This window comes from Oryctolagus cuniculus, chromosome 6 (assembly GCF_964237555.1).
Source record: "Oryctolagus cuniculus chromosome 6, mOryCun1.1, whole genome shotgun sequence".
NCBI lineage: Eukaryota > Metazoa > Chordata > Mammalia > Lagomorpha > Leporidae > Oryctolagus > Oryctolagus cuniculus.
The window spans coordinates 18,227,709-18,243,794 of NC_091437.1; the positions used below are offsets into that span (position 1 = coordinate 18,227,709).

At 37.8% G+C, this 16,086-nt stretch overlaps 1 long non-coding RNA gene across 3 annotated transcripts in view; it reads right to left on the reverse strand.

The window, feature by feature from the left end:
* Positions 1-16,086, reverse strand: part of LOC127490501 (uncharacterized) — a 66,069-nt gene that overhangs the window by 15,114 nt on the left and 34,869 nt on the right. The gene's annotated exons all lie outside the window — the stretch shown is intronic.

Consider the following 16,086-nt stretch of genomic DNA (forward strand, 5'->3'; position numbering starts at 1 on the left):
CTCTCTCTCTTTCACTGTCTATAACTTTACCTGTCAAATAAAAAAAGAAAACTTGAATCTCAGAAAGGATTGTGCATTACTTGTACTATTTTGCAGTCATGCTTATTTTTTATACCTAATGATAGATGTTGTATTTTTCTTTGACAGAGGTACACAAAAGGTATATCTTGACCTCAATTAACAGAAACAATGAATAAAAAGAATTTTATCCACCTCTTATCTCCATTCTTAGCCATTTTCTTCAGAAGAAAACAGCAAATGATAGAAGAAAATAACTACAGTATCAGCTACACGTTGTTTTTCACATTGGGATAGGCTGAGTAATGGCTCCCTCAACATTAATATATCATTGAGGTTTACGCTAATTGTTATCTGCTTTCTTTCTCATTCTTTAATGACAACATTTTTGTCATGTGATGGGATTGCTCTTTTTTAAAAAAATATTTATTTGAAAGTCTGAATGACAGGAAGAGAGAGAATTTTCTATCTTCTGTCTCACTTCTGAAATGGCTGCTGGTTCATTCCCCAAAAGGCCACAATGATCAGAGCTGAGTTGATCTGAAGCCAGGAGCCAGGGTTGCTCCTGGGTCTCCAATGTGGATTCAAGGGCCAGAGGACTTGGGCCATCTTCCACTGCTTTCCCAGGCCACAAGCGGAGAGCTGGATCAGAAGAGAAGCAGCTAGGATACGAACTGGCCCAGCAGGCAGAGGCTTAACCCACTACGTCACACCACAGGGCTCTATAACTCACTTTTTGATAATGTATTTCATGCCATCTGGACTTGAATAATATCAGTAAAGTAATATGATGGAAGTTTTGAGAAAAGATTTTAATTGGTCTAATCTCCCATATTAATGTTGCTGGATCATTAATTGAAGAGCCTCAGAACCTGTGAGTGTCTCTTGTAAATGAAGTAAAGTGAGTTACATCAGCTAATTTTTTTAAGATTTTTATTTATTTATTTGAAAGAGTTACACAGAGAGATGAGAGGCAGAGAGAGGTCTTCAATCCACTGGTTCACTCTCCAATTGGCCACAATAGCTGGAGCTGTGCTGATCCAAAGCCAGGAACCAGGAGCTTCCCCCAGGTCTCCCACAAGCATGCAAGGGCCCAAGCACTTGGGCCATCTTCTACTGCTCTCCCAGGCCATAGCACACAGCTGGATGGGAAGTGGAGCAGCTGGGACTTGAACCGGCGCCCATGGGGGATGCTGGCACTGCAGGCAACAGCTTTACCTGCTATGCCACAGCCCTGGCCCTACCAGCTGCTTTTAATTCAAGTGCAGTTTAAGCACACATGTTTGCACATGAAGACAAACTTCCAGCACACACTGCCACAGAGGCCCAACACAATCACTGTCCCAACAATTTGTGTCAGCTAAGCAGTTAAATAGAAACTTGTTGTACATCACTCACATTGGTTTGAGTAGAGAAGTAGATGGGCAAATTGCCATCTGTGTTATCCCATAGGGGTAATAAATTGGTAGATCTCTTAGTAGTGATAGCTAGTTGATCCTATGAGATGGTTGGTGTAAATTTAAGGAAACTTATCTGGCTATTGATTTTTTGAGCAGATGTCCAAATATTGATGAACTTGTCTGCCTCCTAACTCCTCACTTAATGTTGTTGATATTAACCTGCTTTCCAAGAAGATAGCAGCTTATAGTGTGACCCTGGGTGTTGGTTTGTCTGGGTCAGGCCAGTTGTCACTCAGAATTATTAACTCCCTCTTTCAGTATCTCAAATTTGGATGAGCAATTATCTTATCACTCTACCCATAGGCAACTCGGGTAACTCTAATAAAACTTGAATTTATGTAACTCAGTATTTTGAACACATACCTTTGTGTAGAAAATACCTTTTGCAGAACTCTTTGAAGAGAACAACTTGTAGAAGATAACCTTTATGTCTTGGCGACTGGGATGAAATTGGTTTTCCAGATGATACTCTTTTTTATTCTCTTGAGTCTTCATTCTCACTACAGAAACTACTTCTCTACCGAAAGTCAGCATTCGTGTGTATTTCACTGCGTCCATGTGTGAATTGGAAAGAATTGACATCATTTTTACCTCTTCTTTAGGAACTTCAGTTTGTTTTTGCAGGTCTTATTTTTGATCCGTTAGTACAGCTTTATGCATTTTCCCTTTCAAAAAATTGATCCAATTCATCCCTTGTTTATTTTATTCCCAGGAAGTTTAAATTTTTTGTTGAGAAAGCTGTTTCACCCAAGCTCACATTAAATTTTCTCAGTAGTCATTGCTAGCATAAAGGAAAGTTGTTAATTTTTAACACTGAATGTTTAATTTGTCTCTAGGTTCACAGTTGAGTTTCTTGGATAATCCTATCATCTGGTAAATTCTTAGAATATGAGAATTTAAGACATGAAAGTACTTCAAATAGTTCTTGAAAAATACATAGTATGAAAATAAGATTTCAATAAGATTTTAGGCCACAGTAAGCTTTCAATTTTATTTTTGACAAATTTTGTTTCCTTGTTTCTTTAACTCAAAAGAATTTTCATTTATCTTCTTTCCTTCAGTTTTTCCTTTCCTTGTCTCCCTTTGCTTTTCTCACTCTTCTCCCCTCTCCACCCTTTGTCTACTCTTTGTCCCTTTCCATACCTTCCTTCTATGCTTCTCATTAATACATTAAATATGTCTCTGCTCTGTCTTCTACTTTCTTCTTACATTTGGAGTTAGGTTTCCTGGAGGTGGAGCTTAAGACTCCACTTCAGAAGAAGTTTGCTCAACTATTGGACAAGCCTGAGTAAGACACAAGAAGAACCTCAACCAAGACGTGGCCTTGGCTGAAGTCTGGCTTGAGCCCAATACCATAGGGAGTACTGATTTATGAGTGGTCTCATTGGTATCCTCTTTTCCCAGGCAGACCTCACTCAGAACCATTCGTGAGGCAGAGTGTGTGGTCTGTGTAGACAAATCACATCACAGAAAGGTGAAGCTGGCAGTTGTTACCAAGCAACATTTACAACAAGTTCAAGAGGTGTGTATTGACCCAATACATCTGAGTGAGTCGTCAAGTGCATCCACTGGATAGCATATGTTTAAGAATAATTTCTGCACTCATTAGTTGATAGACATCGTGTTGATTCTATATCTTAGCTATTCTGAATTAGGCTGCAATAAACATGGGGGTACAGATAGCTCTTTTTGTTTTGTTTTGTTTTATTTAAAGTCATTACTTCTGCCCCACCTCCCAGATGGAGCATTCATGCATGCATTTTTAGTGTTTTGCTTTTTATGTTTTTATTTTATTTTTTTTATTTGACAGGTAGAGTTATAGACAGTGTGAGACAGAGACAGAGAGAAAGGTCCTTTTTCCATTGCACAATGGTTTTACCAGTATACATTCCCACGAACAGTGGATTAGGGTACCTCCCCTCCATCCTTGCCAGCATTTATTGCTTGTTGCTTTCTGTTTGACAGCCATTCTCAAGGGGATGAGGTGAAACCTCATGGTGGTTTTGATTCTTGAATTCATATATATGAAATACATGAAACTTATATCACTTAAATAAAATTTAAAAAAATAATTTCTTAAAAAGAGAAAAAACCCAACAACTGTAACAGTAGCTGGTAAAAAATGTTCACCTTCCATGTAGTGTACTAAAAAGTTTTTTTCTTAAGTTTCTATGCTTTTTGGGGTGAAACAAGCCTTTGAAGTTCTTTTATTGTGTTTAAAATTTCCTTTGGATTCATCTAGCGTTCAAGTGTTCCTCTTTCACAGTTGGGTTCTGTAATTTCTCTGATCTTCATCAGAAGAATCTTCTAGTGCTAACACTATTGTCTTAGTAATGTTGTTGTAATTGTGAAGAATGAAAACGTCAGCCTCTTTGGTTCTCCACGCTGAGAATCAGTGGAAATTTGTGTCATAGCGAAGCTGACGGTACTTACATCACACTTAAAAGTTTTTCCCCCATTAACATTTCTGCAATGACCAAAGAGCTAGATATTTTTTATTTTAAAAAATTTATTCATTTATTTAAGAGGGGAGATTAGGAGAGAGGGATGAGGAAAGGATAGAAAGAAAAACACTCCCAAATTCCCACTACAGAGCCTGGACCCGGCTAAAAGGAAGAGTAAAACCAAGCACTAGGAATGCAATCTAGACTTTCCATATAGGTGGCGTACTTGAGCAATCACTGCTGCTTCCCAGAGTAGACACTAGCAGGAAGCTAAATAGGGAGCAGACCTGGGACTCAAAATCAGGCCCTCTAATCCAGGATGCAGGAATCCCAAGCAGCATCTTAGCTGCTAGCCCAAATCAAAGCATTTCTAGGGGTGAAATTTTATAATGGGACCCATTTTGTTTCCTTACATCAAGGCAAAACTGCTTTAGAAGACTACTCTGCTTATTATAAAATTGTTGCTTCTTACAGAACTATTGCTCATACCAAAATGATGGAAAGAATCTAAGTGGCAAAAACATTGAGTGTTTAGTATGAATATATATATATTAATATGCATATAATTTTTATAATATTCATTTCCCATAAGCTTCTTTTAGCACTTTCATAGAAATAAATTTTTATTTTTTGTAGCAAAATAAAGTTAACTTTAAATTCCATTTTCCCAAAAGCTTTAGGAACTTACCTGATAAAATAGAGTGATAGAATCTGCTAAAAAGTAATTTAATCCAAATACTCAAAGATCAATTAAGTGTTCCATCTCTCATTCTTAGCCAAGGAGCAGAAGTAACCTTCTAAAGATGAAAAACGGCCTGGTCTGTGCCATGTTCATGGAGATGGAGACATTTTCAGTAGTGTGAAAAAGGCTTTTGTGTAGTGGAGATTTAATGACCTTCAAAGTTGTTCTCTTCTTCCAAAGGCAGCCATGTGCCTATACGGATGTAACTAGTAGAAAACAGTGCTAAACTAAGGTATTAAAATCACTGTTAATAATCTACCAATACATTTAGAATTCAAAAGTCTTACAGGAATTATATTAGGTAAGGGTCAAGTGTCATACTTCTTCCGATCCTTTTCAGTTGGCAATAAACACGCCTTGAATAAACCTCATTGGCTATGACAGTGTCAGAGTGCAAAGCTTGAAGATCCTTTTCTGTCATGTACATTTCTGTATTTTTAGAAGATTGTAGTTACACTGATTAAATTTTCAGATAATGTTGAAATTTCAAAACAATGTAGATTTAATAATTGATTTCAACTGCAAATTTTTTAATAAATATTTGAGAGGTAAAGTCTAGACAGATAGAGAGAAAGGTCTTTCACCCAGTGGCTCACTCACCAAATGGCCACAGTGGCTGGAACAGGGTCAACACAAAAGCCAGGAGCTTCTTCTGGATCTCTCATGCAAGTACAGTTGCCCAAGCACTTGGGCCATCTTCCAGTGCTTTCCCAGGTTATAGCAGAGAACTGGATGGGAAGAAGAGCAGCTGGAACAAGAACTGGTGCCCAAGGGGGATGCCGGCGCTGTAGGCGGCAGCTTTACCCGCTATACCACAGCACCAGCTCCTCCACTGTAAATTTAAGTTGGAAACCTGGATAAGCCACAATTTTTTTATATTGTGATCAATGTATTCTTTTTTTAAGCTTTTATTTAATGAATAAAATTTTCATAGGTACAACTTTAGGAATATAGTGGTTTTTTTCCCCCCGTACTCACTGTCCCACCTCCTACTCCCTCTCCCATCCCATACTTCTTTAAGACTGATTTTCGATTAACTTTATATATAGAAGACCAACTCTATATTAAGTAAAGATTTCAACAAATTGCACACATACACACACACAATGTAAAAAGTACTGCTTGAGAACAAGTTTTGCAGTTAATTTTCATAGTACGACTCATTAAGAACAGAGGTCCTACATGGGGAGTAAGTGCACAGTGATTTCTGTTGTTAATTTAACAATTAACACTCTGATTTATGACCTCAATGATCAGTCGAGGTTCTTGCCATGAGCTGCCAAGGCTATGGAAGCCTTTTGTGACCAAAAACTCTGTCAGTGTTTAGACAAGACTGTAAGCAAAGTGGAAGTCCTCTCCTCTCTTCAGAGGAAAATACATCCTTCTTTGATGGTCCCTTCTTTCCGCCGGGGTCTCATTCACATAGATCCTTCATGTAGGATATTCTTGCCACAGTGTTTTGGGTTTCTGTGACTGCATTGCTCTCATGGACTTTTCAGCTACACCTAAATGCCTTAAGGCGTGATTCTGAGGTCAGAGTGTAACTTAAAGCAGTTGTCATTCTATGAGTCTGCTCTGTGGACTGCTTCCCATGTTGGATGTTCCCTCCTTTTTAGTTCTGTCTATAGGTATTACCAGGCACTTGATGCTATTAATATATGGTCTCTTTAATACTTAAGCCTATCTTTATGTTCACTTTAACACTTAATGTGATCACTTTAATCATTAAGATGGTATTTTACAACTTTACAGTTAGAAACTTCCTCATCCCTCTTATTCCCACCTTACTTTTCACTGAGATCTATTTTCAATTAACTTTATATATATATAAATTGACTTTATATATATATAAATCATATATATATCATACATATATATATATATATGATTCACTCTATGTAAGAGTTTAAAGTATAGTGTGAAGAAGAGAAAACAAAAGAAAAAAATTTAAAAAAATAAAAACCGTTCCTCAACAGTCCAGGTGAGGGCTTCTCAATTCTTTGAATTGTTTCTCAAAGTGTCAGCTTCACTTCTACAGCTTTCATTTTAGATGTACTATTAGTTCTCACAGATCAGGGAGAGCAAATAGTATTTGTCCCTTTGGGACTGGCTTGTTTCACTAAGTATGAAGTTTTTCAAATTGGTCCATTTTTATTTTTTTTTTTACTGCTGTGTAGTTTTCCATAGTGAACATATCTCATAATTTCTTTATCCAGTCTTTGGTTGATTGGCAGTTAGGTTTATTCCATGTCTTAGCTATTGTGAATTGAGCTGCAATAAACATGGAGGTGCAGATAGCTCTTTTGTTCACTGATTGCATATCCCTTGGGTGTATTGCCAGGAGTGGAATGGCTGGCTCATATGGTATGTCTTTATTCAGATTTTTGAGGAATTTCCAAACTGTCTTCCATAGTGGCTTTATCAGTTTATATTCCCACCAACAGTGGATTAAGGTACCTTTTTCCCTATATCCTCTCCAGCTTGTGTTGTTTGTTGATTTCTGTATGAGAGCCATTCTAACTAGAGGGAGGTGAAAGCTCATTGTAGTTTCGATTTGTGTTTCCCTGACAGCTAGTGATCTTGAACATTTTTCATGTACCCATTGGCCATTTGGATTTCCTCTTTTGAAAAATGTCTATTTAAGTCCTTGGCCCATCTCTTAACAGAGTTTTTTGTTTTGTTGTTGTGGAGATTCTTAATCTCTTTGTAGATTCTGGTTATTAATCCTTTATTAGTTGCATAGTTTGCAAATAACTTTTCCCATTCTGTTGGTTGTCTCTTCACTTTCCTTTTTGTTTTGCCATACAGAAGCTTCTCAATTTGAAGTAATCCCATTTGTTAATTTTGCCTTTGACTGCCTGTGCATCTGGGGTCTTTTCCAGGAATTCTTTGCTTGTGCCAATGTCTTGCAGGGTTTCCCCAATGTTCTCAATTAATTTGATGGTGTCAGCTCATAGATTTAGATCTTTAATCTATGTTGAGTAGATTATTATATAAAGTGTAAGGTAGGGATCTTCATATTTCTGCATGTGGAAATCCAGTTTTCCCAGCACCATTTATTGAGTAGACTGTCCTTGCTCCAGGGATTGGTTTTAGCTCCTTGGTCAAATAAAAATTGGTTGTAGATGTTTGAATTGATTTCTGGGGTTTCTATTCTGTTCCATTGGTCTATCCATCTGTTTTTGTACAAGTACCATGCCGTTTTGAATATAAGTGCCTTGTAGTATGTCCTAAAACCTGTATTGTGATACCTCTGGCTTTATTTTTGCTGTATAATGTTGCTTTAGCTATTTGAGGTCTCCTGTGGCTCCATATGAATTTCAACATCATTTTTTTCTAGATATGAGAAGAATTATCTTTGGTATTTTGATTGGTATCACATTGAATCTATAAATTGTTTTCAGAAGAATGGACATTTTGATGATATTGATTCTTCCAATCCATGAACATAGCAAATTTTTCCATTTTTTTTTTTTTGTAACTTCTATTTCTTTCTTTAATGGTTCGTAATTCTCATTGTAGAGATATTTGACATCCTTGGTTAAATTTATTCCAAGGTACTCGATTGTTTTTGTGGCTATTGTGAATGGGATTGATCTTAGAAGTTCTTTCCCAGCCATGGCATTGTCTGTGTATACAAAGGCTGTTGATTTTTGTGTATTGACTTCATATCCTGCTACTTTACCAACCTCTTCTATGAGTTCCTATAGTCTCTTGGTGGAGTCTTTTGGATCCCCTAAATATAGAATCATGTCATCTGCAATTTGTATCCCTTTGATTTCTTTTTCTGGACTAATGGCTCTGGGTAAAATTTCCAGTACTATATTGAATAGCCATGGTGACAGTGGGCATCTCTGTACTGGATCTCAGTGTAAATGCCTACAAATTTCCCCATTCAATATGATGCTGGCCATGAGTTTGTCATAAATCACCTTGATTGTTTTGAGGAATGTTCCTTCTATACCCAATTTGTTTAGAGTTTTCATCATGAAAGAGTCTTCTATTTTGTCAAATGCTTTCTCTGCATCTGTTGAGATAATCATATGGCTTTTATTCTTCAATTAGTTAATGTGCTGTATCACATTGATTAATTTGTGAATGCTGAACCATCCCTGCATACCAAGGATAAATCCCACTTGGTCCAGGTGAATGATGTTTCTGATGTGTTGTTGTATTTATTGGCCAGAATTTTCTTAAGGATTTCTCTGTCTTTGTTCATCAGAGAAACTGATCTGTAGTTCTCTCTGTGTGTTGCATCTTTTTGAGGTTTAGGAATTAAGGTAATGCTGGTTTCATAGAAAGAATATGGGAGGATTCCTTCTTTTTTGATTGCTCTGAATAGTTTGAGAAGAATTGGAGTTAGTTTTCTTTAAATGCCTGGTAGAATTCAGCAGTGAAGCCATCTGTCCCTGGGCTTTTCTTTGTTGGGAAAGTCTTTAATACTGATTAAATTTCTGTCTTGGTTATGCATCTGTTTAGGTTTTCTATGTCAATGGCTCAATTTAAGTAGGTTTTATGTGTTCCAGAGTCTATCCATTTCTTCTAGGTTTCCCAGTTTGTTGGCATACAGCTCTTTGTAGTGGTTTCCAATGATTCTATTTATTTCTGTGGTGTCTGTTGTTACAATTCCAATTTCATCTCTAATTTTATTGATGATCAATGTATTCAACAAAGTTGGATGTTTGAAAGGGGAAGAAAGAAAAAACACATAAAATTGATGGAATTATAGCTCTCAAAATACTGATTTAGTCAGATTTACTAGGTGTAATACTGGTTATCCATTGCTGCTGTAACAAATTACCACTGAGTTGGTTGTTCAACACAAGATACACTTATTATCTTACAGTTCTTTAGATCAGAAGTCCAACACAGATTTTGCTGAGCTGAATTCAAATGGTCAGCAGAACTGTATTTCTTTCTTAAAGTCTCTAGAAGAGAATCTATTTTCTTGTCCTTTCCTCCTTCTAAAAACTCCCACATTCCTTGACTTGAGGTCCCTTCTTCCATCTTCAAAGCCAGCAGTAATCAATCTTGCTGATCCTTACCCTGTTTCCATGTCTCTGAACCACAGCCCAGAGGTTCTCAGCTTTTAGGGCCTCCAGTATTCACTGGGCTCACATAATTAATCCGGAATGATGCCCCCACATTGAATTCTTCAAACTTTATCCCATCTACAAAGTCCCTTTTGCCACCTCAGATTACATAGTTAGTGATTCTGGGATCAGAGTGTGGAGATCATTGGTGGGGTATTGCTTCCCCCACAGCAGACATTTTTCTGAGTAAAGTAAAATAAAAAGCTCTTCCACAGAAATATATCTGTTTCTCTCAGCACAGTCTGTATGCATGGTGTATTTCTAACAATCACACCATACAGCGGATCAAAGTAGATGGTCAACTAGTGTAAGATTATTTTTTGTTACTGTTTAGGACTTTTGAATGAACAGTATCTATTTGGACAGTTTTATTTTTATAAGAAAGTCCATTTTGAAGAATTTGCAGTTCAAATCATGATTGAATATCCTGTGTAGCTGATAGTTAATGAGGCTTCAAGGTTAGTGTTTCCACTCAAAAGAGAATCAACTGCTAATCTTGAAACAAAAACAAAAATGTTTACCTGTGGTCCTTAGAAACAGATTTTAATGACAGATGATTTAATTCTAAGGAAGGGGGTTTGCTAGGCTCTTCCCATGGTTTATAGTAACAGTAAATAAAATCACATTGCCTCCATTGTTGACCAAATTCTCTGTTTCTTCAATTCTATCAACAGTTCTTTGATTTCCTCATGCCTAGCTCCAACTTCCGTTTTTCATTCAAAGTCTGGAGAAATCAGCTCTTGCAGACTAGGGACTGGTCTATGTTATCTGGCTGGTGTTGGAGTACTGGTGGGGCTCATTGCTTCACTGTGCTACAGATTTTGCATGGAGCTTATCTAGGGTGGCAGAGCAGCTGTAGATCCAAAAAACAAGGCAGGAAGCCAATTTTCTTACAAGCAGGGGTGAGTTGGTTTACATCAATGACAACTGACTCTGTTCATGCAAACTGTAACAGTCTAGCCCTCACCAACCTTTTTAATAAAAATAAAAGTCACTGAGGAAAAAAAATGAAAGTGAGATTAGTGTGGAGAATAAGTGATATAATATGTACCAGTCTTTAAAGAAGAACCTGAAATTAACAATGGAGCACAAAAAACTGAGTTATTCATGATAACTGTGGCCAGTTATCTTAAACAAGTAAAATTTTTTTTATTTGACAGAGTTATAGACAGAGAGAGAGAGAGAGACAGAGAGAAAGGTCTTCCTTCCGTGGTTCACTCCCCAAATGGCCACTATGGTCGGTGCTACGCTGATCCGAAGCCAGGAGCCAGGTGCTTCTCCAGGTCTCCTATGCGGGTGCAGGACCCAAGGACCTGGGCCATCCTCCACTGCACTCCGGGGCCACAACAGAGAGCTGGGCTGGAAGAGGAGCAACCAGGACAGAATCTGGCACCCATATGGGATGCCGGCGCTGCATGCCAAGGGTTAATCAAGTGAGCCAGGTCGCCGGCCCCAAACAAGTAAATTTGAAGACAAGAAAACACAGCAAAGTATAAGCGGATGAGTTCAAGATAGTACTCAGCATGTGAGCAGACACATAATGCTGCAAATTCTCATTTGTCCAAGGATTTGCATGCAGTGTTTTCCGATGGCAGTGTTTCTATACGCAAGCAGGTCAGGTTGGTGAGTACACAGTACAGGCAACACAGGTCCCCTGCATGTGTTTCACAATCTTAACCTACTTGCTGTATCTTCCTTCAGTAAACTGTCCATTGCTATTGTTGTAGATCTGTAGATTACACGTTCTCCTCTCATATGGTGATGAACTGTCCCAGTTTGCCTAGCACTTAAAGGGTTCCTGGGACAAAAGGCTTTCAGGTTAAAATTCAAACAGTCATATGCAAACCATCCCAGTTTGAGTGATTCCTGAGTGTCAGGACTTAGAGTGCTAAACCAGCACTAAGCAAACTAGGACAAGTTGGTTACCTTATCATATCCTTTAATTGGGAATAAACTCTGTGACTTTGTCGAAAGCTATTGGGAAAGAGTGTTTTGTTTTTGTTTTTCTGAAATTCTGGAAGGATTGGGAAATTTCTTGCCATCAGAAGCAATCATTGGTATTGTGATGCCTCCGGCTTTGTTTTTGTTGTACAAGATTGCTTTAGCTATTCGAGGTCTCCTGTGTCTCCATATGAATTTCAGCATCATTTTTTCCAGATCTGAGAAGAAGGTCTTCGGTATCTTGACTGGTATCGCATTGAATGTATAAATTGCTTTTGGGAGAATGGACATTTTGATGATATTGACTCTTCCAATCCATGAGCATGGAAGATTTTTCCATTTCTTGGTATCCTCTTCTATTTCTTTCTTTAAGGTTTTGTAATTTTCATTGTAGAGATTTTTAACATCCTTGGTTAGGTTTATTCCAAGGTATTTGATTGTTTTTGTAGCTATTGTGAATGGGATTGATCTTAGCAGTTCTTTCTCAGCCATGGCATTGTCTGTGTATACAAAGGCTGTTGATTTTTGTGCATTGATTTTATATCCTGCCACTTTGCCAAACTCCTCTATGAGTTCCAGTAGTCTCTTAGTAGAGCTCGCTGAATCCCCTAAGTAAAGAATCACATCATCTGCAAAGAGGGATGGATAGTTTGACTTCTTCCTTCTCAATTTGTATTCCTTTAATTTCTTTTTCTTGTCTGATGGCTCTGGCTAAAACTTCCAGAACTATGTTAAATAGAAGTGGTGAGAGTGGGCATCCCTGTCTGGTGCCAGATCTCAGTGGAAATGCTTCCAACTTTTCCCCATTCAATAGGATGCTGGCTGTGGGCTTTTCATAAATTGCTTTGATTATATTGAGGAATGTTCCTTCTATACCCAATTTGCTTAGAGTTTTCATCATGAAAGGGTGTTGAATCTTATCGAATGCTTTCTCGGCATCTATTGAGATAATCATATGGTTTTTCTTCTGCAGTCTGTTAATGTGGTGAATCACACTATTTGATTTGAGAATGTTGAACCATCCCTGCATACCAGGGATAAATCCCACTTGGTCTGGGTGGATGATTTTCCCAATGTGTTGTTGTATTCTATTGGCGAGAATTTTATTGAGGATTTTTGCATCTATGTTCATCAGGGATATTGGTCTGTAATTCTCTTTCAGTGCTGCATCTTTCTCTGGCTTAGGGATTAAGGTGATGCTGGTTTCATAGAAAGAATTTGGGAGGATTCCATCTTTTTCGATTGTTCTGAATAGTTTGAGAAGAAATGGAATCAGTTCTTCTTTAAATGTCTGGTAGAATTCAGCAGTGAATCTGTCTGGTCCTGGGCTTTTCTTTGTTGGGAGGGCCTTTATTACGGTTTCAATTTCTGTTTCACTTATGGGTCTATTTAGGTTTTCTATGTCTTCCTGGTTCAATTTAGGTAGGTTGCATGTGCCCAGGAATCTATCCATTTCTGATAGGTTTTCTTGTTTGCTGGCATACAAGTCCTTGTAGTAATTTCTGATGATTCTTTTTATTTCTGTGGTGTCTGTTGTTATGTTTCCTTTTTCATGTCTGATTTTATTGATTTGGGTCTTTTCTCTTCTTTTTTTAGTTAGTTGGGCCAATGGGGTGTCAATTTTGTTTATTTTTTCAAAAAACCAGCTCTTCGCTTGGCTGATTTTTTGTAATGTTTTTTTTGGATTCAATCCTGTTAATTTCTTCTCTGATTTTAATTATTTCTCTTCTCCTGCTAGATTTGGGTCTGGTTTGCTGCAAATTTTCTAGGTCCTTGAGATGCGCTGAAAGCTCATTTATTTGGTGCCTTTCCAATTTTTTGATGTAGGCCCATATTGATATAAACTTTCCTTTTAACACTGCTTTTGCTGTATCCCATAAGTTTTGATATGTTGTGTTGTTATCCTCATTTACTTCCAGAATGTTTCTGATTTCTCTTTTGATTTCTTGAATGACCCAGTGTTCATTCAGGAGCATGTTGTTCAGTCTCCATGTGTTTGCATACTTTCTGGGGTTTCCTGAGTTGCTAATTTCCAGCTTCATTCCACTGTGGTCTGAGAAGCTGCATGGTATGATTCTAATTCTTTTGAATTTGCTGAGACTTGCTTTATAACCTAGTATGTGATCAATCCTAGAGAAGGTTCCATGCACTGCTGAGAAGAATGTAAAGTCTTTAGATGTAGGATTGAAAGTTCTGTAGATATCTGTTAGATCCATTTGGACAATAGTGTCGATTAAATCTGCTGTTTCCTTGTTGATCTTCTGTCTGGATGATCTATCTATTTCTGAGAGTAGAGTATTGAAGTCCCCCAGTACTATTGTATTGGAATTTAAGTCTCCCTTTAAGTCCCTTAACATATCTTTTAAATAGACCGGTGCCCTGTAATTAGGTGCATATACATTTATAATAGTTACATCTTCCTGTTGAATTGAACCCTTAATCATTATATAGTGCCCCTGTCTGTCTCTCAACAGTTTTTGTATTAAAGTTTATTTTGTCTGATATTAATATGGCTACACCTGCTTTTTTTTGGTTTTTGTTGGCATGGAATATCTTTTTCCAACCTTTCACTTTCAGTCTGCATGCATCTTTGTTAGAGAGATGTGTTTCTTGTAGGCAACAAATAGTTGGGTGTTGTTCCTTAAGCCAGTCAGCCAGTCTGTGTCTTTTAACTGGACAGTTCAGGCCATTCACGTTTAATGTGACTATTGATACTTAGTGACTTTGCTCTGCCATTTTCCCGGAGATATTTTCTAGTATATGCTTTGAGCTTCTCATGCTCTTTTACTGGTAGGTGTTCTTCCTTTCCCTTCTTTCATATTGATGGCCGTGTTTCTGTGTTTCTGAGTGTAGCACATCTTTAAGTATCTTTTGCAGGGCCGGACGAGTGGCCACAAAGTCTTTCAATTTCTGTTTGCTATGAAAGGTCTTTATTTCACCTTCATTCACAAATGAGAGCTTTGCAGGATATAATATTCTGGGCTGGCAATTTTTCTCTCTTAGCACCTGCGCTATGTCTCACCATTCCCTCCTAGCCTGTAGTGTTTCTGATGAGAAGTCTGCCGTGAGTCTGATTGGAGATCCTCTGAGAGTAATCTGACGTTTCTCTCTTGCACATTTTAGGATCTTTTCTTTATGTTTCACTGTGGTGAGTTTAATTACCACGTGTCGTGGTGAGGATCTCTTTTGGTCATGTTTACTGGGGGTTCTATGAGCTTCCTGTACTAGGATGTCTCTGTCCTTCTCCAGACCCGGAAAGTTCTCTGCTAGTATCTCACTAAAAAGGCCTTCTAATCCTTTCTCTCTCTCCATGCCTTCAGGAACTCCTAGAACCCGAATGTTGGGTTTTTTAATAGTATCCTGTAGATTCCCAACAATATTTTTTAGATTTCTAATTTCCTCTTCTTTTCTTTGGTTTGACTGTATCCTTTCCTGTTCTCTGTCTTCTAAGTCCGATATTCTCTCTTCTGCTTCACCCATTCTGTTTGTAAGGCTCTCTATTGTGTTTGTCATTTGATCTATTGAGCTCTTCATTTCATTTTGATTTCTCTTCACTATCACACTTTCCTGCTCTACTAGTTTCTGCGTTTCATTTTGATTCTTCCTTAAAATTTCATTTTCACGAGAGAGATTTTCAATCCTGTCCAATAAGGATTTCTGTAGTTCAAGGATTTGCTTTTGAAAACTTCTAAATGTTCTTATCATAAATTTTTTGAAATCCACATCTTGCATTTCTTCTATCTCATCATCTTCATAATCTTGGCTTGGGGTGTTTTGTTTATTTGGAGGCATCATAATGTGATCGTTGATCTTGTTCCCTCGATTTCTGTGTTTATTGCTTGGCATGGTTAATTCTGTTTCCCTCACTGTGAGTTTTTGTTTTTGTTTTATTATACTATGTCCGTGTTAAGTGGACTGCCTGCTGTTGGAGGAGCCTTGGAGGCTTGAGATGGGTGTGGCCTGAGAGCTCTGCTTGGTTCTTCAGGGTTACAGGTGTGCAAAGGTGACACCCTCAGGTTATGCGTGGTAAATCTCTATTTATTTTATTTTATTTTATTTCATTTTATTTTTTGTTCAGGAGGTAAGTAATACTGCAAGGCTGAGCAGAATGGATGGTATTTAGCTTCCGCTGGCTTCTACCCAAAGAGTCTGTGCAGGCTTGGTTTCTCCTGCGGACTCCCACTGGGTTGCCTAGGCTACTGAATTGTAGCCTTAACTCTCCCCTTTTATTATGTATATACCAGCTCTTTGTCTCTTGCTAGCCTTTGCAAGGATGGTGGAGAGTGGAACTTGTCTGTACCAGTATGCCCCCACCTATTTATTTATTTATTTATTTATCCTTCTCTCCTGTAGTCTGTGTTTTGGACTTCAAAACCCGCGTCCCTCTA